Consider the following 26,583-nt stretch of genomic DNA (forward strand, 5'->3'; position numbering starts at 1 on the left):
CATATATCTCCATATGTACCGGTCTCCAGCCCATCAGAGTACATGAGTACCTGTCTCCAGTCCATCAGAGTAACCTTGTACCTGTCTCCATATGTCTAACTGTGGTGAATAAAGACTTCAGCTTTTACCATATACCTTGGTGCGAAGTGTGGAATCTCACAGTGATCCGTGGTGTACTGATTATTTTACATCTCTTTACAAACTTGACCCTAAGCGCTTTGTGTTCTTGGTGCTGACAGAGCACCCGAGTACCTGAGTATATATCTGCATCACATCAGAGTACCCAAGTACCTGCCTCGTGCCCATCAGAGTACCCGAGTACTTGTCTCCAGCCCATCAGAGTAGCCGAGTACCTGCCTCCAGCCCATCAGTGTACCTATCTGCAGCTCACCCGAAGTACCCGAGTACCTGTCTCCAGCACATCAGAGTACTCATGTACCTGTCTAAAGCCCCTCAGAGTACCCGAGTACCTGTCTCTAGCCCATCAGAATAACCGAGTACCTGTCTCCAACCAATTTCCATTGTCCTGGTGCTCCAGGGTCTTTACAGTTGTGATAGGTAGTTAGCCATGCCTCTTACTAAATACCTTGTTCTGTCTACTTTCCAAAAATGGGTCATTTGGACGGTTTTTGTACTGTCCTGACATTTTAGGGCCTCAAGAATTGAGATAGGCATCAGTACATCAGGTGTGATCAATTTTCAGTGATTGGTACCATAGCTTGTAGACTCTATAACTTTCACTCAGACTAAAAAATATCCACTAATTTGGGTTATTTTTACCAAGGATATGTAGCAGTATACATTTTGGCCCAAATTTTTGAACAAAAATTACTTATTTGCAAAATGTAATAAAAGAAACTGAAAAAAAAAAACATTTTTTTTTTCTTAATTTTCGATCTTTTTTCACATATATCACAAAAAAAATATCATTCAAAGTGTGAGAGCACTGAAAGCTGAAAATTGGTTTGGGCAGGAAGGGGGTGGAAGTGCCCTGTACTGAAGTGGTTAAAATCGCTTATAAACGCAAATGCGCATAAATGTAGTTTACCGCGGTTACAGACGGTTACAAGCATTTTGCGTTTGAAATGCCAGTAAACTACTGTTCTGAATGCGATTTTTCTGCTTAAAAAAAAATGCCTGTAACGTCAACTGCCTCTAAACTATGTGGCAGGGCACATGGATCCGTGGTCGACGGAAGATACGTGTCACCGAGGTTCCTGGCCTCGGTGAGATAAGAGCCGGTAGTTCTGTGTCAGCAGCAGCTAGTGCTGTTTGACATTTTTCTATTTTAGTGTGGCTGCAAAGCCGAATCCGGGCCGGCTCTTATTGGGAGCAGTTAAGGTATGGGTGGGTGGCTGCTCCCCACGCTCCAGGCCAGGTCTTGCCTGGGGTTTATAAGGCAGACAGCCTAACAGGTGATTGAGAATGATCTCCATACACCAGAAGGCTGTGGAAGTCAGTGCTGAGGCTGGAAAAGTTACAAGCAGGTGAACTGATCCTTTGCTGTGTGTGAACAGCACCAAAGATACACAGGTGAATGGACTTGTTGCTGTGTTTAAAACCTGCCTTAAAAGACTGTCGTTTTCCTTTTTGTTGGGTGTGAGTTAAACACCAAGAAAGACTGTTACTTTTGAGTTCCTGAAAGTGTAAATAAAACACTCCTGATTTACTTGAAGAACCATATGTTTTGCCTCTATACTGCACCCGCAAATCCTATCTACCAGAGCAAATCCCCACAACTACTATAAATGACTGAGTGTACATGTACACATAAGATAACATAGAAGAGAGTTCAGGGGCTGCTAAAAAAAATGCCTAACTGCTCTTAAACTTCAGTTTAGCAGCTGTAGTGCACATGAGCCTTTAAGCTCTGAGTCGGATGCTGCCATAGCTTACACAGGGTTGATGTGTATCAGGGAATAGTGTTCAGTGAGACAATTGGAGCACTCCACCCTAGGAGGAGTTCACTCCCTTATACCTGGAATTGTTAAGTATTTGTGGCAGCTGTGATGGATCAACCAAGCGGTGACAGTGAAGAAGGTAAGTGGGCCGAGGAGTGGACTGTTAGTAGACTTTTTTTTCTTTTTCTTTTCTTTTCCCTGAATGTGCAAAGTGATGGTTTATCTTACAAAGACTATTACTACTCTCTTTTTTTGATCTTATAAAATAGATTTTTTGACTTGTACATTGCAGTAATGCATGCTGGGATGCATCAGCTAGTAGCTTTATATGTGTTTCCAGACAGTCCTGGTTAGTCTGAAGGAAAGCTTGTCTCCTCATTAGTGATGGGGGGCGCACCCCCCCAGTTTGGTTCACACCAGAATTCCAGAACCTGGAAAAGGTTTGGACCGGAACTGCAAACCTTTTAAAGTCTGTGAGACCCGAACTTGAAAAATCCAAAAATCTCCATTTTGAAGGCTTATATGCAAGTTGTTGGCCATTAAAAGGGTATGGAGGCCAGGTTATCAATGCAAACATTTTTTTTTATAAAGATTGTTTTTAAAGAAGCAATGATTTTAATGATTCTTAGAGTAAAACAATAAATATTAAAAATACCTTTAAATGTAGTGCCTAGGGGGTCCCTTTAGTCTGCCTGTACAGTGGCGCATCTGTACAGTGTATGGAACCTGCGGCAGCAAAACTGACATACTGTAAATTAAAAAAAAAAATGACATTTAAATCGATTTTCTCAGCTGCAAGCCATTGCCAGCAATACAAAAATGTAAAAAAAAAAAAGGCGTGAGGGTCCCCCCAATCGTTACCAGGCCCTTTGGGGCTGGTGTGGATTTTAAAGAAAACCCCACACCAAAATAATAAAAAAAAAAACGTTGTGGGGTCCCCCTAAAATCCATACCAGTACCAGACCCTTATCCAAGCATGCAGCCTGGCAGACCAGGAAGGGGGTGAGCGAGTGCCCCCCGACCCATACCAGGGCACATGCCCTCAACATGAGGGGGTGCTTTGGGGCCAGGGGTCTCTCCCCCCCACCCCAAAGCACCTTGTTCCCATGGTAATGGGGGTCTGCGGGCAGGGGGCATATTGGAATCTGGAAGCCCCCATATCCTGCCCCCAATGTGAATGATTACAGGGTAAATTGTACCCCTACTCATGTGTCAAAAAGAAATAAAAGCACACAAACAGAATTTTTGACAATTCCTTGTCCCTCGATATAGATATATCGTCAATCATGATCCCCTTAACAAGGGGGCCCCCAGATCCCGGCCCACCCTATATGAATGAGTAGGAGTACATAGTATCCCTACTCATTCACCAAAAAAGTGCAAAAAGGTAATCAAGACAACCGCCACCACCGGCGACAAGAAAAAAACCCCCAAAAAATCCCTCCAGTCCAGACGAAGGCTCCTGAAGTCTGCCAGCTCCGTTCTCTGACAACACTTAAATAGCTAAGGGGCGGGGGCCACCCAATGAGGTTATCGAGTGTCCCTGCACCCTCGTGTCATCATTGGCCCATCATGCCTCGGTCGATGACCCGCTCATTAACAACCAGCTGTTCTTCACACATAATTCAAATCATTTTTAGACCAATCTGAATTCGAATCATTCCAAAAATTCAAACATTTGGAATTCAATAGAAAACAAATATACAGTATGAAATTAAATGAATTTAAATGAAATTCGTTACTATTTTATTCAGATGATTCGGACCAAAACGAATTACACATGTCTACTGAGGACAATCATTCGCATATAAAAAGTGACAAAACCTTTGAATTACACGTGTCTACCGAGGACAATCATCAGCATATAAGAGTGACAAGACCTTTGTTATCTTAACGTTAATGTAGGGAAGTGCAGAAGAAGATTCCTATTGTAGTTTCCTCTCCAAACGACATATCTCCACTTACTGGTGACAAATGTTTTTAACCACATCCCGCCCGCCCTATAGGAGTTTGACGGCGGGATTGTGGTTGTATTATCCTGACCGGACGTCATATGACGGCCGCAGGATAATACGCTCTGCGCGCCCCTCGGGGGCGCGCAGAGTGGCGATCGGTGATGCGAGGTGTCACACTGACTCCCTGCATCTCCGATCTCGGTAAAGAGCCTACTGACGTAGGCTCTTTACCATGTGACCAGCCGTGTCCAATCACTGCTGGTCACATAGTAAACAGGAAGAGCCGTTGATCGGCTTTCCTCAGTACGTGCCTGACAGGCACGAGTAAGGGAGCGCCGATCGGCGGCTCCCCTGACAGGGGGGGGGGTCGGCACTGGTAATCAGATCATTGATTACCAGTGCAGACCCTCGGGGGGGGGGTGCCACTAGAACCACCAGTGATGCCCACCCATGACCCCAGGGATGCCCACCATGACCCCAGGGATGCCCACTATGGCCACCAGGGATGGCAATCAGGGCTCAGGGAGCCCCCCATTGCCCTCCCCATCAGTGCTGCCCGCCAGTGCCCTCCCTATCAGTGCTGCCCACCAGTGCCCATCATTGCCATCTATCAGTGTCACCCACCAGTGCCCATTATTGCCCACCAGTGTCGCCTATCAGTGCCCATTAGTGCCCATCAGTGCTGCTCGTCAGTGCCGCCTATCAGTGCCCATCAGTGCCCACCAGTGCCGCCTATCAGTGCCCATTAGTGCCCATCAGTGCCACCTATCAGTGCCCATCAGTGCCACCTATCAGTGCCCATCAATGCCGCCTATCAGTGCCCAACAGTGCTGCCTATCAGTGCCCACACATGCTGCATATCAGTGCTACCTATCAGTGCTACCTATCAGTGCCACATATCAGTGCCGCCTATCAGTGCCGCCTATCAGTGCCACCCCATCAGTGCCTCCTCATCAGTGCCTGTCAGTACAGTCTCATCAGTGCTCATTAGTGCAGGAAAAAACATATTTATTTACAAAATTGTATAACCTAAACAAAAAACTTTTTTTTTTCAAACTTTTCTGTCTTTTTTTTATTTGTTTAGCAAAAAGGAAAAAACCCAGAGGTGATCAAATACCACCAAAATAAAGCTCTATTTGTGGGAGGGAAATGACATAAATTTGGCGTAGGTACAGTGTTGCATGACTGCGCAATTGTCATTCAAAATGCAACAGCGCTAAAAGGGAAAAATTGGCCTGGGCAGGAAGGGGGTGAAAGTGCCCTGTATTGAAGCGGTTAAGCTGAGCAAACACTGAGATAGAAGCCAATGGAGGTGTTACCTCACCTCAGGTTGTCTGGCAACAATGCCCGGCCAGTCTGGGTTGTTGGGGAATGGCTGGGGAATGGCTATATATAGTAGGATTGGTGCGAAGTGAGTTTGTTCACGGCTGGAGAGTTATTCTTCGTTTGAGATGCATCACCTTTTCTTCCCTTTGAGAGCCTTGTCAATCATCTGGATTGGTAAGAAAACAGTTTATGATCATTACATGTGGTGCCACAAACAGGTTCCATGAGCTCTGTTGGATGAAATTGGTCGAGAGAGAGAGAGAAAGAAGGAGAGAGACCCTGTCGAACTTAAGCACATGTTCATATTGTGTTCATCATGTCTAGAGAAGGCACCCCCTAGTGTACTGTGAATTACACACAGGACTCAGATTTTACCCAAATGGAAGCTGGGCTACTACCTAAGAGGAGCCATTGGGCTGATTTGGATCTTTCTATGTTCAAAGTTTTTAAAAATTTTTATTTTAGGGTATAGTTGCATAGCATCCAATACACTAAGTTATTATAAAAACAGTCAACAGATGAAAGATAGGGCCTAACTTCCAGGCTGTCAAATAAGATGCTTATTTGACAATAGCCAGCTAAGAAGGAAGCTAATATGAATCTTTTATCTTTGATACCATGATGCCTTTCATCTATTTCAGAAAAATGTTATGTCTGTGTGACAGTTTGCTGAATATGATTTTTATCTTTTTTTACAATTCATTTTACAAATGCTTATTGCTCTAACATTCATTTATTCTGTTTAGGACCCGTTTAGCACAACCATACAGACTAAGTAAGTTAGAATGCACACTGGGCAGGTTTCTCACTAAGACCAACAAATAGTGAGACTTGTGCCCATCCTTAAGCCCAGTATGACTTGCTGCATTCTCCTGTGTAATATGCACCACAATATGTTGTGGTGTAAATGCATTTAACAGTTCAATAAGTGTTTGCTCTTACAGAGATTTTGTGGCAAGTTGGAAAATCTTTGCAAGACTTGCCAGGTATGCCAGGTATATAGCCATTGTAACTTATGAGTGGATCCCAACTAAGGATTACTGTAATGGTCAAACCACCTTTTATAAAAACATATTTAACTACAACATTATTTTGAAAGAACTAGCACAACTCTGTCAAGACTTTAAAATAAGCTAATATGTGATGTGTATATTTGATTTTTGAGAATATGTAATGAAGGGTTTTACTCTTGTCTTCAAATCCACCTCTAATTAGAAATTGGATCTTCAAAATGAGGATAGAACTAGAAAGTGGATGTATATTGTGTTATATACTGCTAAGGAACCTGTTCTTTTTCATTTTCATAGTCCTATTGGGACAGACTTTACAGGGCTGAAAGTGTTTTTGTTCATGCAATAAATGTGAATGTTTTTATCACATTTAAAGAAACATACATACTTTGTTTATTCAGCAAATGTAAAAACCGTGTAACAAAGTGCAGCAGCTGGTAAAGAAACTTTCAAATTTAAATGTCCACCTGCTGTAAGAAAATATACAGCAGCAGCCTATATATATATGAACTGTTGCTAGAAACAGTAATGCTCACCAGAAACAGATAAAAGAATTGGCAAAATATCAGCTTCCTGAGATCGTTTATCTGCAGAAAAATAGGGTAACAGAGAACAATAATGAGGGCTTTCTTTTTCTCTTGCAAATTTCAGAAGACAAAGGTTTACCTAAAGTAATTGCAACATTTCTGACAGAAGAGAATCATGGGTTATGTTAAAAATAAAAATAATAGAAATTCCTGCTTATTTATATTATAAATATAAAATGAGCAGTCCAGTCCTTTAATATTACTACCCAAATCAAACGATAATTTGGTCTTCTACAAAAACTTTAGAACACAAAATATCAAGTTTGATGCTAATGCCATGTCAAGGGTAGATAAATTAATTGAATGTTGCATTGTGCCAAGTTGCATAACTCTAGGATTGATCTCTTTTTCAGATGTGGTTAAAAAGAAGAATGTCTTTTTTATTTCAAACAATTTATTAAATAACATATATGCCATCACATACAAATCTGCACAAATAAGAGGTATCAAAAGTAGAGAGAGTTGTGTAAAAATTCACATTTAGCAGTATGGAAAAAAACTAGCCCCTCTAGGGGGAATAAATACTGAGAATGTGATATAGATATGGCAGGTGATGGCATTGGCAACATTTTAAACACACTCGTGATGAAGAAAGCAAAAGATCTGGAAGCTGAATGGTCCACTCCAGCCATAGTTTAAGGAGTACTAAGGGACCAAACAATATTGGGAAAGTATGCATTAGATTTCAGGGAGAGAAGTAGAAAAGATAGAGAGGAGGTGGGGAAGGGTGTGCTTCGTGGAATTGCACTGACGACTGTCCCAGATGGTCAAACTACTAACAGGATTGTGGGTTTGATTGAAGCTGCATACAAATGGTCCAAATGTTGGGAGACATTTGCTGGTTCAAAAAAAAAAAAAAATGGCGACATTTGAAAGGTGAGATTGCTGCCAGGTAACAGGCCAGATTGTGGAGGAAGGACAACAATGGGTTGGTGGAGGAGACTGCTGGCTTTATATTTCACTCTTTCCCATATAAGTAGAGGGTATCAGTGAAAGGGTTGAGAGAGGAACCTCTATCGCTCAGAGTGAGCTATATTATTTTTTTAGTAGGCCTCAGCATCCAATGCCTCCAGCCCAACACAAATGGGGACTTCTTCAAGGTTTTAAGACGTATTGGCTTACGGATCTGGTCAAGTTTGCTTAATTGTAAAGCTACTAGTGTGTCTTGCTTGTTGGCTTTCACATAGAACGTGTTGCAGGAACGAAGGGTTACTTTCTCAGTGGATTCAACTAACAATAAACCCAGTTCCATTCACACTTTCTCATATAACAATCCACTCACCAACATTGGGTTAGATTGGAAGTCAGAGTAGTAAGTGTAAAAACCTCATTCAAGTTCCTGTAGGCAATATGTTTATTACGTTTGAGTTGTGTTGCTACACTAATACATTTGTCCCTAACAAATGGCTTATGAACTTCCCATAAAGTGGTAGGGGAGAGATCAGGAATAATGTATTCCTTTAAGGCTATGGAGATATCAATAACCTGGATTAGATAGCAGTACTAGTGAGGGATTCAGCAACCATGTTGGAACTGTAGTCCTATGTATGAGGGCAGAGATGGTGGTGACCACAGCCCAGTTATCTGTTCAGGTGCTTGTATAAATGGTAGAATTTAGCACCAGGGGAATGGAGGCGACTGAGAGAAATATGTGGTCCATGCACAAAAAAGCACAGTGGGGTTAAGAGTAAAAGATATATTTACGTCATGCTGGGTTGGATTAATGCCATGTATTAATTAGGGAGTATCTCTGAAGTACAGTGTGGAATGCAGATGAAGGGTCACATGTTTGAGGTAAGTATAGAGATTGGTCTAAAACAGGATATAAAACTTAACAAGTGAAGTTAATAAGTGAAGCTTTTGAGTGAGTGGATATCACTTGTAGCAGATGTCTGAAGAAAGGATAGGGGATGTGTTCAGGGCATATTGTGGCCTGTAAGAGGTAAATCATGACCCTCCAGATCCTTGAGTTCTAAGGAAACCATAAATGGAGTTGACCAATGGAAGGCAATCAGGACCCCTCCTTTTCTTCACTGTTGCACTGGCTGCATAAACCTGTGGATATTGATAACAAAAACATTTTGGGTAAGCATTGACAGAAAAATGCCGCCTGGAGATGTGTAAAGGTTTTAAATGCTTTAAACCTTTTGCTAGGGGAATTCCACCCCTTTACATTAGGAGTAGAAACATTTGGGGGAACAACAGTCAGTGCTATGGTTCAGACCCCAGAGATATCATCCCCCTGACAGCCCTCAGAACCAGGTAAAGGGGAGAGGTGGAAGGAAAGAGAGAGGAAATAGGAAAATAAAAGCACAATAATCAACCAAAACATTACAATGGCAAACATCAGAAATAAAGTAATAGCATTGGGCCCTCCATAAGGGAGCCAGCTAGGGTTGTCTTGGACCAGAGAGGCCACCATACTAAAGCCATTTGTGAAGGAAGACACTGGGGGGGGGGGGGAGCAGGTGAAGAAATCAGAAAGTACAAAATATATGTCCTCACACCAGTAATATAGGGGCTGCTATATTCAGTAATGCATGTCTATAACTGGATGACATCATTACAGGTAGAAATGTTTTCATTCCAATCAAGTTTAATATTATCAATACATTTCAACAGAAGTCTCAAAATAACAAAAGAAAAGCAATCCAAAATGATCATCCCCGACCAAAAACAAGATAGGTTAGTTGAATATTTTCAAAAGTTATATTTATATATCCTGCATAACATTTCCAATGTTTGTCACATTTGTGGCACTATTAACAGACCATTGACAATAACATGTCAGCAATGGTAACTTTGCGAGAAAAGCTTCTAAAAATTAAAATACCTTTAAGTCAACTCTTATTGCTTCGGTTATTATAAAAAAAAATTGTGGTTTAAACAATTAATTCTAAGATGAGGATAGTAGCATTCCTATAGCAAGTAATGAATGGTTGAAGAGTTCCCAATAGACTACCTTACCATGAAACTGGCATCCAGTGGTAAATATGTTCTAGAATCTCTGACACATGAGGAAGATGTTTTAAATTTATAATAGACCTTTACTTGGATGAGACAAAATAAAGATGAAGCTGTAAGGCTCGGTTTCCACTAGTGCGACTTGCGGTGCGACTTGACACATGTCAAGTCGCACAGCAAGTCAAAACCCATTGTTTTCAATGGGGCACGTTTCCACTGCCGCGGCTTCAGTTGCCGCGACCTCAAAAGTAAATCGTGTACTACTTTTAAGCGCGACTTCCCTCTATATATGAGGGAAAAGTCTAACTGAAGCCGCGGTTTACTTTTGCTACGAAGTCGTGCTAGAAGTAGCACGACTTCGTAGCCGCACTAGTGGAAACCTAGCCTAAGTGTCACAAGGTGGTCCCTTTCCTTGCAAAATTTCAGTAAAAATGTGGATTAGAGGTCTGGAAGAAAACACGTGCATTAGAATGCATTGGTAAGTGTATATTATTATTTATTTATTTTTTTCCATTAAAATTTTTTATTGAAAAACAAAGTGTACATGGTACAGAAAGTTATACAATAACATTGCAAGGAAACATAGTTCTCTCTTTTCTTTTTTTTTTTAAACAAACATAAAAGCTTCAAGGGTATAGAGAACAAAAAAGAAGGGAAGAATTAAGTGCGTCTTGAGCCATACTAAAGACCGTGTAATGGTGGTTTCCTGAGAAATTGTCAAAAGCTCAACTCAAAATAATCTAGCCTGGACAATAATACCATTACTGGTTAGTAACATTCTATACAGTTGGAATTCTGATAGTATAAGAGCATATATCTATCATTGAGTCATATAGGTCAGCATTGCCCATGATAGATATTCAGAATTTGCTGCAATTTGGCAGGAATGGTCAGGATTCAAACAAACAGCGACTTATACCGCAATCACGACCTCTACTTAGAATCTGTTTTTCAAGCACATTCTTTGAAAGTAATATCTGTGATGAGACACCCCCCCCCCCCCGAGAGACTGGAAGTTTATGTTACCAGACATCCTTCCCCATTCCGTGCCCCTCCCTCATCTCTTTCCCCTCTCCCCACTCTATTCACCCTTCTGTTTCTTTTTCCCTCCCTTTCCAGCTCCTCTTTCCCTTCTCACTGAGAAGCGGGCAATCGCTTCTTAGCACCCCTCCGAGCCAAACTAGCTCCATAACATCCTTATACCGATTACTGCCTGATCACACACCCTAGAGCTCCATAATAAGGATGTCTCAATACATTGGCTCCTCAAGAAGCCCCCCGCAGACACACATCAACCTGGCTAAACCTCATTGATACTTCGTATTTGCCTAAGTGTATATTATTTTGTTGGTGAAGGTGTTAATTTCTGCAGCTTAGAGTGAGGTAAGATTTGTAAGGGGTTAGTTCAGAACATTTTCGAGGAAAGATATGTTAACGTTTTATTGCGGTTCCTAAAATGTTACCTGAAAGTTTTTCTGTAGCCAGTTGGGCAGAAAAAAGCCTCTGCAGAAGGTCAGTAACTGATTGAGATTGGCAGGGAGGGATAAAACATTGTTACAAAAGCTGCATGTATTGAGTGAGCTGTAAACTAGTGAGAAAAGACTTTGTAATTTTGAACTTACACAGGATTCTATTTACTTTAAAATCGGAAAGAACAAGCTCACCCTTTTAAAGGCTTACCACACACAACCAGTATTTCAGCCTTTTTTTTTTTTTTACATTTACAGTTAGGCTTACCAATTATCTGTTTATTCTACAAAGTGGAGAGTCCATCAGGAGAAAAAAATATGTGTGACTTTTAATGCCACAATAGTTTACTAGAGCTGGGAATTCAGATATATCACCGCTGGAGTTCCACAAAAAAAACCTAAGTTAAATGTTATCTTCCCTGTCTTGGTGGGTCTATGTTTTGTGCCATTACTAAATAGTCCTTTTCCTTTTGCTTTGCATTAGGATTGGCCCAGATCTTGTGGTATTGTGTCTTATGACTTGCTGCACTCCAGTCTTAGAAACATAAATTTGTTCTGCTTGCATAACCTTGACAATTCATTTTTGTGAATTTAAATAATCATGTGATGAAAACGTAAAGATATAAAATTAACAGGGAGAGAAAATATTAACTTTTCTTTGCTGCAAAAACAAGTCTCATTTTTTCCTGAAAATACTTATGACTATTCTATATGTGTTCTCCAATATATATGTTAAGCTGCATCTGTGCATAATTGGCCCTATTCACTTTAAAAATATAGTTAGAAATTATTAATTGTGGGTCATTTTGTTAGCACATTAATTTAAAAATCCTTGAGTGTGCACCTACAAAAACATAAAGAAATGTGTGGTTGTGGTTAAACTTATGGCTACTCACACTCTATAATTCATTTATTATATACTTGGCCTGGACTATTCATCTGCCCAGTAAATAGCATGGTGGCAGTTTGCTATTTTTAGGTATGGTAGCAATTTGCTATTTTCCTACAAAAAGTACATTTTAATTACTTTACATTTACTTTGCAAAATATAATACATAATTTAAAAAGCATACATTAATTTTTTTAAATTATACACTTTAAAGATTCTTAATACTATACAGTGTATTTAGCTGCCTTGACAAAATTGGGGCTTCTGGTGTGTTGTTATAACTTATAGATGTATGGGGCTACTTCCAGTCCTGCCTGCTATGAATGTATACTGTATTTACTAATGTTATTGACCACACTTTGCAGAGGTTCCTTGACACGGCTGTGCGATTTCATATACAGTATATATTATATACTGTATGCAAACCACTGTTTTAACTAATTAAAACAGTTCCATTTCAGCATAGGTTTTTCTGTTCTAACATCACTGTTGGATAAGTAATCAGCCCCTTGCAGTGTATTACCTCCTCCACGTTTCCCACCCAGCCTGCTGAAGTGACCCCAGTCCCCTCCAGTGTCTCCAGTTCCCTCAAGAGCCCCCAGCACACCTCAGAACTTTCTGTACTTAGTCATCAGGCCTTTTTTTTTCTCTCCCACTGATATTGTGATGCTCTTTGTCTTATGATTTGCAAGTTAAAAATAGTGCGTTTATGCATGCTTGTATTTTGTTAGCTTTTGCTTTATCTATTTTTTATATTATCTATGTGCCATATTTCTGTAGACTTTTCCATTGGCTCTCTTTAGCAGTAGTAGCAGATGCATAAGGCAGTGCTACTAAGGGAAGTGATGTAATCATTTGCTCAAAGACGGTTTTTGTAGGAACTACTTTCATTTCTTGTTAGGTACTCAGCTTACTGTATAAAAGGTTGGTTCTATTCCCTCCCACCCCCCACCATACTTTTTTTCCCTCTCTCCTACGCTGTACTTTTATAAGCTACTTGTTGCTTGTTTTATCAAATGCAGCTGTAAATCAAATGAGAAGGCAGAAGTTGCCGCAGAACACAGTAAGGAACTGGGAGGAACCACAATGCAGTTTTTCAAGTTTGCATGCATGCATTATTTTAAACTTGCAATTTTATAGTGTTTATATTTTAAAAGAGAAACTAGAGTTCTGCTTTAAAAAAATAAAAATTAAAAGCTATGCATTTTATTTTCACCTTTTTTTTCATAGGGCCTTTTCTAGGTGTCAACTAAGAAATTCTAAGATAGTGACTAGAGTTGAGCGGACACCTGGATGTCCGTGTTCGATGGGTTCGGCCGAACTTTAAAAAAAAGTCCGGGTCCGTGTCCCGGACTTTTGCCGAACTTTTCCCGGACACCGAACCCCATTGAAGTCAATGGGGACCCGAACTTTCAGGCACTAAAATGGCTCTAAAACACCAATGGAAAGGGCTAGAGTGCTGCAAATGGCAGCAAAACGTAGTTAAGAGCATGGCAAGTGCTCTGCAAACAAATGTGGATAGGGAAATAACTTAAAACAACAAAAAAAAAACAGAAAAATAAAACAATGTTCTTCATCTCTGAAGGACGAGGCCCATATGGAGTAGGAGGGAGGTTGAGGTGGTGGTGGATGTGGCGGTGTCATAGGCGTGTGCACAGGGTGTGCCGGGTGTACCTGGGCACACCCTAATCACCTAGGGCACATAGCATTATCGCTCTGTTTGCCAGTGAGGAGATGGGAAAGATCTCCCTCGGACCTGCTCTGCTCCATTTCTCTTTGCCAGCAGGGAGAGTAATGTATCGGGGCCATGTACATGTAGGCAAACACATGCATGTGTATTTAAACTTTGGGGTGCACACCCTAATGCAATAGGCTGCGCACACCTATGGGCGGTGTAGGTGGAAGCGGCGGTGGAGGAGGACCAGGGCCGGATTAAGAGCATCATGGTCTTGGTGCTGAGGATTTTGAAGGGCCTTAAGGGCCGTGCCTTGGCATGCACCCAGAGGAGGAAGGGTGCAGCCATGCATGCCTAATTCAACATGGGATGCTGTCTCTGAAGCCCATAAACACATCCATGCATCAGCAACTGTCCCTCCTTGCCCGGCCTTCGCGCTGTGTGGGGAGGTTCTGAGGGTGCTGCCTGGGGAAGCGAGCATAGAAGCCAGACTTCTATGTTTACAAGTGACAGAAGAGCGGTAACAGTGAATATGGCCAACCCGGGGCCTATATAAAAGGTAGGGGCCTGGAGCTGCAGCTCCAATAGCCCCTACGTTAATCTGGCCCTGAGGAGGACGAGGTAGCCAACACTGCTTCTTTTCACAAATTTTAAATGAGGGTACACCCCAAAAGAGTGAGAAAGAGCAAAAATGGAACAATGGGTGGGTAAGGTCGGTATCCATTGCTATTCTGCACAAGGTACGGAAAAGTCCCGTGGGATCCATGCCTGGTTCATTTTAATGAACGTGAGCTTGTTCACATTGTCTCTGGACAGGCGGCTGCGCTTGTCTGTTATAACGCCCCCAGCCGTGCTAAATACCCGTTCAGATAATACACTGGCTGCAGGGCACGCCAGCACCTCCAAGGCGTAAAGGGCAAGCTCAGGCCATGTGCCCAACTTGGAGACCCAGAAGTTGAAGGGGGCAGACCCCTCATTCAGTACGTCTAGTGAAACTCCACTATGGCCTTCTGCTGCTTGCACAGTCTTTGCAGCATGTGCAAGGTGGAGTTCCACCTTGTGGGCACGTCACATATGAGGCGGTGAGCGGGAAGGCCGAAGTTACGCTGCAGCGCTGACAGGCGAGCAGCAGCAGGGTGAGAACGCCGAAAGTGCGCACAGACGGCCCGCACTTTCTGCAGCAGCTCTGACATATCGGGGTAGTTTTTAAGGAACCTCTGCACCACCAAATTCAGCACATGCGCCAGGCAAGGGATGTGCGTCAAACCGGCTAGGCCCAGAGCTGCTATGAGATTTTGCCCGTTATCGCACACCACCAGGCCGGGCTTGAGGCTCGCTGGCAGCAACCACTCATTTGTCTGCTGTTCCATGCTCCTCCACAACTCCCCCAAACAGGCAAGTTGTAAAACTGCCTGCTGTCGTTTACCCCTGGCCGTGCTGAAGTTGGTGGTGAAGGTGTTACGCTGTCCTGATGAGGAGGCGGTAGAGGATGAGGAAGCGGAGTAGGAGTAGTTAGGAACAGGAGGCAAACTGAAGCGCCCTGCAATCCTCGGTGGTGGAAGGACATGCGCCAAATTGCTATCCGCCTCAGGCCCATCCGCCACTTCATTTACCCAGTGTGCCGTTAGGGAGATATAACGCCCCTGACCGTGCTTACTGGTCCACGTATCGGTAGTTAGGTGGACCTTGGCACAGATGGCGTTGCGCAGTGCACACCTGATTTTTTCCCCCACTTGGTTGTGCAGGGAAGGGATGGCTTGCCTGGAAAAGTAGTGGCGGCTGGGCACGACGTACTGTGGGACAGCCACCGACATAAGGTTTTTAAAACTGTGCGTCTCCACCAGACGGAATGACAGCATTTCAAAGGCCAATAATTTTGAAATGCTGGCATTCAGGGCCAGGGATTGCGGGTGGGTAGGTGGGTACTTCCTCTTCCTCTCAAGTGTTTGGGAGATGGAAAGCTGAACGCTTCCACGGGACATTGTAGAGATGGTTGTTGGTGACCCAGGTGATGGTGTTGCTGACAGATCGTCTGTTTGCTGGGTGGCAGGTGCCGGTATCACTACAGATGTGGCTGGAGCGGCCGAGACTGCAGCAGAAGAGGAAGCAGGATGAGCCAGAGACGTTTCTTGGTTTTGAAGGTGTGTACTCCACTGCAGCTCGTGCTTTGCACTTAGATGCCTGATCATGCAGGTTGTGCTCAGGTTGAGAAGGTTTATGCCTCGCTTCAGGCTCTGATTGCACAGGGTGCAAACCACTCGTGTCCTGTCATCAGCACATTTTCTAAAGAACTTCCACGCTAGAGAACTCCTTTGAGCTGACTTTGGTGCGCTCGTTCCCTTGCTGCGTTGGGCAGTAGCAGGCGTAGTGTCTAGGGCACGGCCGCTCCGCTTCTGCACCCTGCTCCCTCTTCTGCTGTGCTGGTGGCTCTGTGCGACCACCGCCTCTTCCTCCAAACTACTCAGGTCACCTGCATGACGTTCATTCCATGTGGGGTCGAGGACCTCATCGTCCTCCACATCATCTTCCACCCAGTCTTCACCCCTGCCCTCCTTGTCGGTCTCCACAATGCTGAACACCGCAGCAGTTGGCACCTGCGTTTCGTCATCATCGGAGACGTGCTGCGATGGTCCTTGCATGTACTCATCTTGAGAAATAAGTGGTTGGGCATCGCTGCACTCAATCTCTTCCACTTCTGGGGCAGGGCTAGGTGGATGGCCCTGAGAAACCCTGCTGACAGAGTCCTCAAAAAGAATAAGAGACTGCTGTATGGCTTGGGGCTCAGACTGCTTGCCTGATTTGCAAGGGGGTGAGGTGAAAGACGGTTGGACATCGGCTGCAGGTGCCAACTCTGACCTTTCTGCAGTAGACTGGGTGGGAGACAATGTGAAGGAACTGGAGGCACTGTCAGCAGCAAACCAATCTACTATCGCCTCCACTTGTTCTGGCCTCATCACTTCTAGAGGCGTATGATGCCCTACCAAATACTGATGCAGGTTCTGTCACCTACTCACACTTGAGGAAGGTGTTTGACTTGTGCGTGTAGCTGGCACAGATCGACCACGTCCTCTCCTTGCAACAGGAGCTCTACCAGCAGCACCACGACCCAGGCCACGGCCCTTATTTGACGGTCTCCTCATATTTCTGTAATTTAAGATCTTGCCCTAGAAAGGTGATTATTGAATAGCGGAATAAAACAACAGTATCGCACGGGTGTATCTCACAGTCAAATATGCAAACTATGCCGCAATTTAATGTTTTTTACACCAAAAGGGTGTATATTGAATAGCGGAATAGGATAAAAAACTGTGTATCTCACACGTACAAACACAGACTAGGCCTGATTAAATTTTTTTCTACCCTAAAGGGAGGATGAGGAAGAGGAGTAGGAGGAGTTGGGAACAGGAGGCAAACTGAAGCGCCCTGCAATCCTTGGCGGGGAAAGGAGATGCGCCAAACTAATTTAAAAGGTGTATCTCACACGTACCGATACAGACTATGCCGTAATTTAATTTTTTACACTCCAAAAGGGTGTCTATTGAATAGCGGAATAGGAAAAATTTTATAATACGGTGTATCTCACACGTACAAACACAGACTAGGCCCCGATTACAATTTTTTGTACCCTAAAGGCAGGATGAGGAAGAGGAGTAGGAGGAGTTGGGAACAGGAGGCAAACTGAAGCGCCCTGCAATCCTTGGCGGGGGAAGGAGATGCGCCAAACAAATTTAAAAGGTGTATCTCACACGTACCGATACAGACTATGCCGTAATTTAATTTTTTACACTCCAAAAGGGTGTCTATTGAATAGCGGAATAGGAAAAATGTTATAATATGGTGTATCTCACACGTACAAACACAGACTAGGCCCCGCCGATTACAATTTTTTGTACCCTAAAGGCAGGATGAGGAAGAGGAGTAGGAGGAGCAGGCAGGAGGCAGACTGAAGCACCCTCAAAACCTTGGCAGTATGAGATGCGCCCCAAAAATTGGAAAGGTGTATCTCACATGTACCGACACAGACTATCCCGCAATTTAATTGATCCCCAAAGCTTTTTATTGAATAGCGGAATAGGAAATATGATCAAAAAAAGTGTATGTATCTCACACGTACACAACCACACTAGTGTAACGCTCCTGCGTTTCTTATATGGTGTGGATTTTCAGCTGCAGAAATAGTTCCACGTCAGTTGTCATGTAAGAGATATGCTGAGATACCATTCCCAACCTCAATGACTCATCATGTGTGGAAGGTCTTATTTCAGCCAGTAAATACACACAATTAGCAAGCTGGTTCCTAGAGTGACTTTATATATGTGGTAACACAATGATGAAGGTTTGAGGGATAGGTTGAGTGGAGGTGGTAGGTGATAGACACTTGAAGGTGAGACAGTAGCAGATGGATGCAGGAAGATTTAACAATGTTGTATGATAGCAGATGATAGAATAGCAGGTGGACATACAAAAGAGATCAACCCAGTGCAGAAAAGTAGCAGTAGTCTCAAGAGCTAGCAATCTAGTTTATGCAGATGTGATAAACAGTCTCTACTATGCAGAGCTAGATAGTGTAAGCTTAGTATAAGTTTATAGAGAATTCCCCTGCGGGGTACTTAGCACTATTAGCGATACAGCCGAAGGGTGGTTCAGGAGAGGCGGATGATCCAGTAGCGGGATACAGGGATCAGCGCAGCGAGGTTCCGTCAGCGAAGTAAGCTTGCAAGCATGGAAGCTTCAAGCAAGGTTAGCATCCAGATAAGGGTGTTTGAACGAACACATGTGAGTGAGAGCCGACGCCTTAAATAGCCATCTAGTCCGGCGCTGAGTGATGACAGCTCCAGTCTTAAAGGTGTATGCGCACCTTTCCAAAAGTAAATGGTAGGGCGCATACACTTGTGGAAAGTGTAATTTAGGGTACCAAAGGTACCGGAACATTACAATACCCCCCCTTTAAGGCCTGCTCCTGAAGGCCTCTGGAGCTGGTTTGTCTGGGTATCTCGCATGAAAATTGCGGATTAATCTAGGGGCATGTATGTCAGAGGTGTCTAGCCAGGTGTCGTCTTGGGGCCCATAGTTCTTCCATCTAACCAAGTACTGAAGTCTTCTTCTGTAGATACGAGAATCCAGAATCTCTTTTATCTCGTATTCTTCTCCACCTTCAACTTGTACAGGAGGGGGAGGTGGAATATTAGGCCTTATTCCTTGGTCCGGAACATGGGGTTTTAGTAGCGACACATGGAAAATGGGATGGATTTTTAGGTCCATTGGCAATGTAAGCTGCACTGCAGCTTTTCCAATAAGTTTCTTGATTGTGAAAGGTCCAAAGAACAGAGGTCCAAGCTTTTTGCTAGGGATCTTCAGTCTCAAGTTTTTTGTTGAGAGCCAAACGAGGTCCCCGATAGTATACTGTGGAGAAGGTCTTCTACGAAGATCATAGTACTTCTTTTGTTGACTGTGAGCGTGTGCAATGGTAGTATTTAGTAAACCCAGAGAATCCTTTATTTGGGAAAGATAGTCTGAGGCTACTGGGTTATTTGAAGGAAGGATGCGTGGAGGGAGAATAGAGGGATGGAACCCATAGTTCAAGTAGAACGGACTCTGCTTGGTTGTACTGTGAGTTGCGTTGTTGTAGGCAAATTCTGCCAGGGGGAGAAGATCCAACCAATCATCCTGTTGGTAAGAAGTGTAACAACGTAAATACTGCTCGATGCATTGGTTGACTCTTTCAGTCTGTCCGTTGGTCTGCGGATGGTAAGGAGAAGTGAGCTTCCGCTCAATCCGTAGTATGTGACATAGTTCTTGCCAGAATTTAGAAATAAATTGGGATCCACGGTCAGACAAAAGAGTTTTTGGGATACCATGTAATCTGAAGACATGTTTCATCAGGAGTTCTGCCGTTTGTTTGGACGAAGGTAGTCTGCGAATAGCAATGAAATGTGCCATCTTTGTCAGATGGTCCACTGACACCAAGATGGTATTAAATCCTTTGGAAGGAGGCAATTCTACGATGAAGTCCAATGACAGAACCTCCCATGGAGTTTGGGGTATTGGTAGACTGCATAGTAGGCCGGATGGTCTCGTAGTGTCAATTTTGGACCTGGCACAGACATTGCATGAAGAGACGAATTTTTGTATAGATGTTTTCATGTCAGGCCACCAGAATTGCAGAGAAATCAAATTGAAAGTCTTTGTCATACCCATATGTCCTGCCATAGGCACATCATGCGATAATTCCAAGATCTTGATGCGTAGGGTAGGTGGTATGTAAAGTTTGTCGTTGTAGTAGAGGAAGCCTTCTGCATCGGTATTTAGTTGTGGTGGGGGTGAATCCAACCTTATACCATGCAGAACCTCTTCCTTCAAGGAACGGACAACTCCAATAATGCGTTTGTGAGGTATTATAGGAACGGAAGGAATTTCAAAGTAATTTTCTTCAGTTAGTCGTGATAGTGCATCCGCCTTTTTGTTCTTATCTGCAGGTGTGTAGGTCACTAGGAAGTTAAACCTTAGAAAGAATAGTGACCATCGTACCTGTCGATGCGAGAGAGTTTTGCTAGTCTGAAGATATTGGAGGTTTTTATGGTCCGTGTATATAATTATTGGTAATTGGGTGCCTTCGAGTAAATGTCGCCAATTCTCCAGAGCCAATTTTATAGCAAGCAGTTCCTTCTCACCCACGGGGTAATTTATCTCGGGACTGCTCAGGGATTTCGAAAAAAAGGCGACTGGATGAAGTGGTGAAGTGGGGGTAGGTCGTTGGGAGAGTATTGCTCCTACTGCCAGGTTTGACGCATCTACCTCCAGAATGTATTGGAGGGATGGGTCTGGATGGCGTAATATGAGAGCGGAAGTAAACCTTGTCTTTAACAAGTGGAAAGCCTTATTTGCTTCTTCTGACCATTTAAATGGTATTTTTATGCTAGTGAGCTGTGTGAGGGGTCTCACAATAGCAGAAAAGTTTTTTATGAACTTCCTGTAGAAATTTGAAAATCCCAGGAATCGCTGTAGCGCCTTGCGTGTAGTTGGTGTAGGCCAATCCTGAATGCAGGATATTTTACTCATGTCCATCTCGATTCCTGTTTTGGATATGATGTAGCCTAGAAAGAGTACCTCATCTTTATGTAACAAGCATTTCTTCAGCTTCACATAAAGATTATGTGCAAGCAATCTCGATAATACAAGTCTTACATGTCTTATGTGTTCAGACAGGGTCCGTGAATATATAAGTATATCGTCCAGATATACCACAACACAGACATCTAGTAAGTCTTTAAAAATATTGTTTATAAATCGTTGGAAAACTGCAGGGGCATTGCATAGGCAGAATGGCATCACAAGATACTCGAACAATCCGTATCTAGTTCTGAACGCAGTCTTCCACTCGTGTCCATCACGGATTCGAATGAGATTGTATGCTCCTTTCAGGTCTAATTTTGAAAAATAGGTAGCTCCACGCACCTGCTCAATGAGCTCAGGGATAAGTGGTAGAGGATAGCGATCTTTTATTGTGATAGCATTCAATTTCCTGTAGTCGATGATAGGTCTGAGACTTGAATCTTTATTGTGAAAAAAAAAAGAGTCCTGCTGCTGTGGAAGAAGTGGAAGGTCTAATAAAACCTTTTTCCAAGTTCTCATCCAAATAGGTTTTGAGATGGGCAAGTTCATCCTGTGAAAGAGGATAAACATGACCGAACGGCAATTTGCTATTTGGGAGTAGATCAATGCTACAATCATAGTCTCGATGAGGAGGTAATGCTTGAGCATTTTTCTCAAGAAAAACCTCAGAAAGATCCTGATAACATAGTGGTGCAATCTCATCTGTCACCACAGACAGAATCTTCCCGGAAAACGGGAGGTTACACGTTTCCTCGCAATAACAAGAAGGGAAGATCAAGGACCGTTTCTTCCAATCTATGGTTGGTTGGTGTGTGTGCAACCAGGGAAGTCCCAACACAATGGGAAAGTGGGGTGATGGTATTAAATCGAAGGTAGAAGTCTCCCTATGAGACTCGTTAATAGTGACTAGAAGTGCTTGTGTCTGATCGGTGATCAGACCAGAGGATAACGGAACACCGGTAAGAAGACTTACTGAGACAGGTTTGAGTTTAGAAATAATAGGAATTTTATTTAAAGCAGCAAAACATATATCCATATAATTTCCACAAGATCCTGTGTCAATCATGGCCTTAGTATTAATCCTGTTCTGGTCCCACTGTAATGTCAAAAAAACAGAAATGTAGGGGTTAGTGAATGAAGTTGTCAATCCTCCTAGAGAGACATGTGAACACTCACCCTTCTTTTTGTTGACTAGGGCACAGACGTTTATCTTGTGATCCGGGGATGCACAGTACAAGCAGAGATTTTCATTTCAAGAAGGGACAAGAAGGGAAGGGAACAAGAAGGGAAGATCAAGGACCGTTTCTTCCAATCTATGGTTGGTTGGTGTGTGTGCAACCAGGGAAGTCCCAACACAATGAGAAAGTGGGGTGATGGTATTAAATCGAAGGTAGAAGTCTCCCTATGAGACTCGTTAATAGTGACTAGAAGTGCTTGTGTCTGATTGGTGATCAGACCAGAGGATAACGGAACACCGGTAAGAAGACTTACTGAGACAGGTTTGAGTTTAGAAATAATAGGAATTTTATTTAAAGCAGCAAAACATATATCCATATAATTTCCACAAGATCCTGTGTCAATCATGGCCTTAGTATTAATCCTGTTCTGGTCCCACTGTAATGTCAAAAAAACAGAAATGTAGGGGTTAGTGAATGAAGTTGTCAATCCTCCTAGAGAGACATGTGAACACTCACCCTTCTTTTTGTTGACTAGGGCACAGACGTTTATCTTGTGATCCGGGGATGCACAGTACAAGCAGAGATTTTCATTTCGTCTTTTGGCTTTTTCCATAGTTGATAGCGGTGGGCGTATGGTTCCTATCTCCATAGGAACGGGGTCAACGGCCAGACTCCGAGAGGAAACGGATAATGGCATTCCCATCTTTTCAGCCTTTCTTTCTCGTAGTCTTCTATTTATGGTAATACTGAGTTGTATTAATGCATCCAGGGTTTTTGGCAGATCCGCTCGGGCGAGCTCGTCCTTAACGGCTTCTGATAGGCCAAGCCTAAATTGGGTTTTCAGAGATGCATCATTCCATTCTGAATCAAGTGTCCATCTCTTGAACTCTGCGACAAAGTCTTCCACAGGCCTCCTTCTTTGTTTCAAGGATCTTAACTGAAGATCAGCAGTACTCTGCCTATTGGGGTCATCATATAGGCTAGTGAGCTCTGCCAGGAACAAGGCATAGGAGTTGAGAAGCTGGTCGTTTTTCTCAAAAAGAGAATCTGCCCAGGCTCGAGGATCGCTTGATAGGTAAGAAATAATAGTACAAACCTTAATGTGATCAGTAAGGTAGGTACGAGGTTTTAGCAAAAAAAGTAACTCACATGCGTTTTTAAATTCGCGAAATTTTTTGCGATCGCCTGTAAATACCAAAGGGGGATTTATCTTGGGTTCAGGGGACTGAGCAGAGGTAAGTTGTGTCAGTCTAATTACCTGCTGCGACAGAGCCTGATTGTCTTCTTTTAATTCAGCAAGTGCGTGTATTAACGCAGATACTTTCTGTTTTAATTGTGTCACCTGAGTGGCTATTTCTGCTGAATCCATTTTTTAGGTTCGTTCAATCTGTAACGCTCCTGCGTTTCTTATATGGTGTGGATTTTCAGCTGCAGAAATAGTTCCACGTCAGTTGTCATGTAAGAGATATGCTGAGATACCATTCCCAACCTCAATGACTCATCATGTGTGGAAGGTCTTATTTCAGCCAGTAAATACACACAATTAGCAAGCTGGTTCCTAGAATGACTTTATATATGTGGTAACACAATGATGAAGGTTTGAGGGATAGGTTGAGTGGAGGTGGTAGGTGATAGACACTTGAAGGTGAGATAGTAGCAGATGGATGCAGGAAGGTTTAACAATGTTGTATGATAGCAGATGATAGAATAGCAGGTGGACATACAAAAGAGATCAACCCAGTGCAGAAAAGTAGCAGTAGTCTCAAGAGCTAGCAATCTAGTTTATGCAGATGTGATAAACAGTCTCTACTATGCAGAGCTAGATAGTGTAAGCTTAGTATAAGTTTATAGAGAATTCCCCTGCGGGGTACTTAGCACTATTAGCGATACAGCCGAAGGGTGGTTCAGGAGAGGCGGATGATCCAGTAGCGGGATACAGGGATCAGCGCAGCGAGGTTCCGTCAGCGAAGTAAGCTTGCAAGCATAGAAGCTTCAAGCAAGGTTAGCATCCAGATAAAGGTGTTTGAACGAACACATGTGAGTGAGAGCCGACGCCTTAAATAGCCATCTAGTCCGGCGCTGAGTGATGACAGCTCCAGTCTTAAAGGTGTATGCGCACCTTTCCAAAAGTAAATGGTAGGGCGCATACACTTGTGGAAAGTGTAATTTAGGGTACCAAAGGTACCGGAACATTACAACTAGGCCCCAATTACTATTGTTTGCACCCCTAAAGGCAGGATGAGGAGTAGGAGGAGTATGGAACAGGCAGCACCCTCAAATCTTCAGAAGTATGAGATGAACCTCAAAAACTTGAAAAGGTGGATCTCACACGTACCGACACAGACTATCCCGCAATTTAATTGATCCCCAAAGGTTTTTATTGAATAGCGGAATAGGAAATATGATCAAAAAAAGTGTATGTATCTCACACGTACACAACCACACTAGGCCCCAATTACTATTGTTTGTATCCCTAAAAGGATGGATGAGGAGTAGGAGTATGGAACAGGCAGCACCCTCAAATCTTCAGAAGTATGAGATGAACCTAAAAAACTTGGAAAGGTGGATCTCACACGTACCGACACAGACTATCCCGCAATTTAATTGATCCCCAAAGGTTTTTATTAAATAGCGGAATAGGAAATATGATCAAAAAAAGTGTATGTATCTCACACGTACACAACCACACTAGGCCCCAATTACTATTGTTTGTACCCCTAAAAGGATGGATGAGGACTCGGAGTAGGAGGAGTATGGAACAGGCAGCACCCTCAAATCTTCAGAAGTATGAGATGAACCTCAAAAACTTGGAAAGGTTGATCTCACACGTACCGACACAGACTATCCCGCAATTTAATTGATCCCCAAAGGTTTTTATTGAATAGCGGAATAGGAAATATGATCAAAAAAAGTGTATGTATCTCACATGTACACAACCACACTAGGCCCCAATTACTATTGTTTGTACCCCTAAAAGGATGGATGAGGAGTAGGAGGAGTATGGAACAGGCAGCACCCTCAAATCTTCAGAAGTATGAGATGAACCCCAAAAACTTGGAAAGGTTGATCTCACACGTACCGACACAGACTATCCCGCAATTTAATTGATCCCCAAAGGTTTTTATTGAATAGCGGAATAGGAAATATGATCAAAAAAAGTGTATGTATCTCACACGTACACAACCACACTAGGCCCCAATTACTATTGTTTGCACCCCTAAAAGGATGGATGAGGAGTAGGAGTATGGAACAGGCAGCACCCTCAAATCTTCAGAAGTATGAGATTGTGTTCACTGTACCCCACAAAGATTGTGTTCACTGCACCCCAAAAGGATTTTGTTCACTGCACCCCAAAAAGATTGTGTTCACTGCACCCCACAAAGATTGTGTTCACTGCACCCCAAAAGGATTTCGTTCACTGCACCCCAAAAAGATTGTGTTCACTGCACCCCACAAAGATTGTGTTCACTGCACCCCAAAAGGATTTTGTTCACTGCACCCCAAAAAGATTGTGTTCACTGCACCCCACAAAGATTGTGTTCACTGCAACCCACAAAGATTTTGTTCACTGCACCCCACAAAGATTGTGTTCACTGCACCCCACAAAGATTGTGTTCACTGCACCCCACAAAGATTGTGTTCACTCCACCCCAAAAGGATTGTGTTCACTGCACCCCACAAAGATTGTGTTCACTGCACCCCAAAAGGATTTTGTTCACTGCACCCCACAAAGATTGTGCTCACTGCACCCCAAAAGGATTTTGTTCACTGCACCCCACAAAGATTGTGTTCACTGCACCCCAAAAGGATTTTGTTCACTGCACCCCACAAAGATTGTGTTCACTGCACCCCAAAAGGATTTTGTTCACTGCACCCCAAAAAGATTGTGTTCACTGCACCCCACAAAGATTGTGTTCACTGCACCCCAAAAGGATTTTGTTCACTGCACCCCACAAAGATTGTGTTCACTGCACCCCACAAAGATTGTGTTCACTGCACCCCAAAAGGATTTTGTTCACTGCACCCCAAAAAGATTGTGTTCACTGCACCCCACAAAGATTGTGTTCACTGCACCCCAAAAGGATTTTGTTCACTGCACCCCAAAAAGATTGTGTTCACTGCACCCCACAAAGATTGTGTTCACTGCACCCCAAAAGGATTTCGTTCACTGCACCCCAAAAAGATTGTGTTCACTGCACCAAGATTGTGTTCACTGCACCCCAAAAAGATTGTGTTCACTGCACCCCAAAAAGATTGTGTTCACTGCAGCCCACACACAGCAAAATGGATGTGGATCACTGACACCTGCCTATCTCCTATCCCACACCACACAGCAATATCGATTGTAGTTTGTAGAACACACTTTCCCTAAAAATCAGCAAACTCTATCCCTAACAGGATTGATATAAGAGATCGTAGATTGGGACTGAGTGCAGAGTGCAGACCCCACCCCACACAGCAATATCAATTGTAGTTTGTAGAACACACTTTCCCTAAAATTCAGCAGACTCTATCC

The sequence above is a fragment of the Pelophylax lessonae genome, assembly GCF_965119305.1.
Source record: "Pelophylax lessonae genome assembly, chromosome: 5".
NCBI classification, from domain to species: domain Eukaryota; kingdom Metazoa; phylum Chordata; class Amphibia; order Anura; family Ranidae; genus Pelophylax; species Pelophylax lessonae.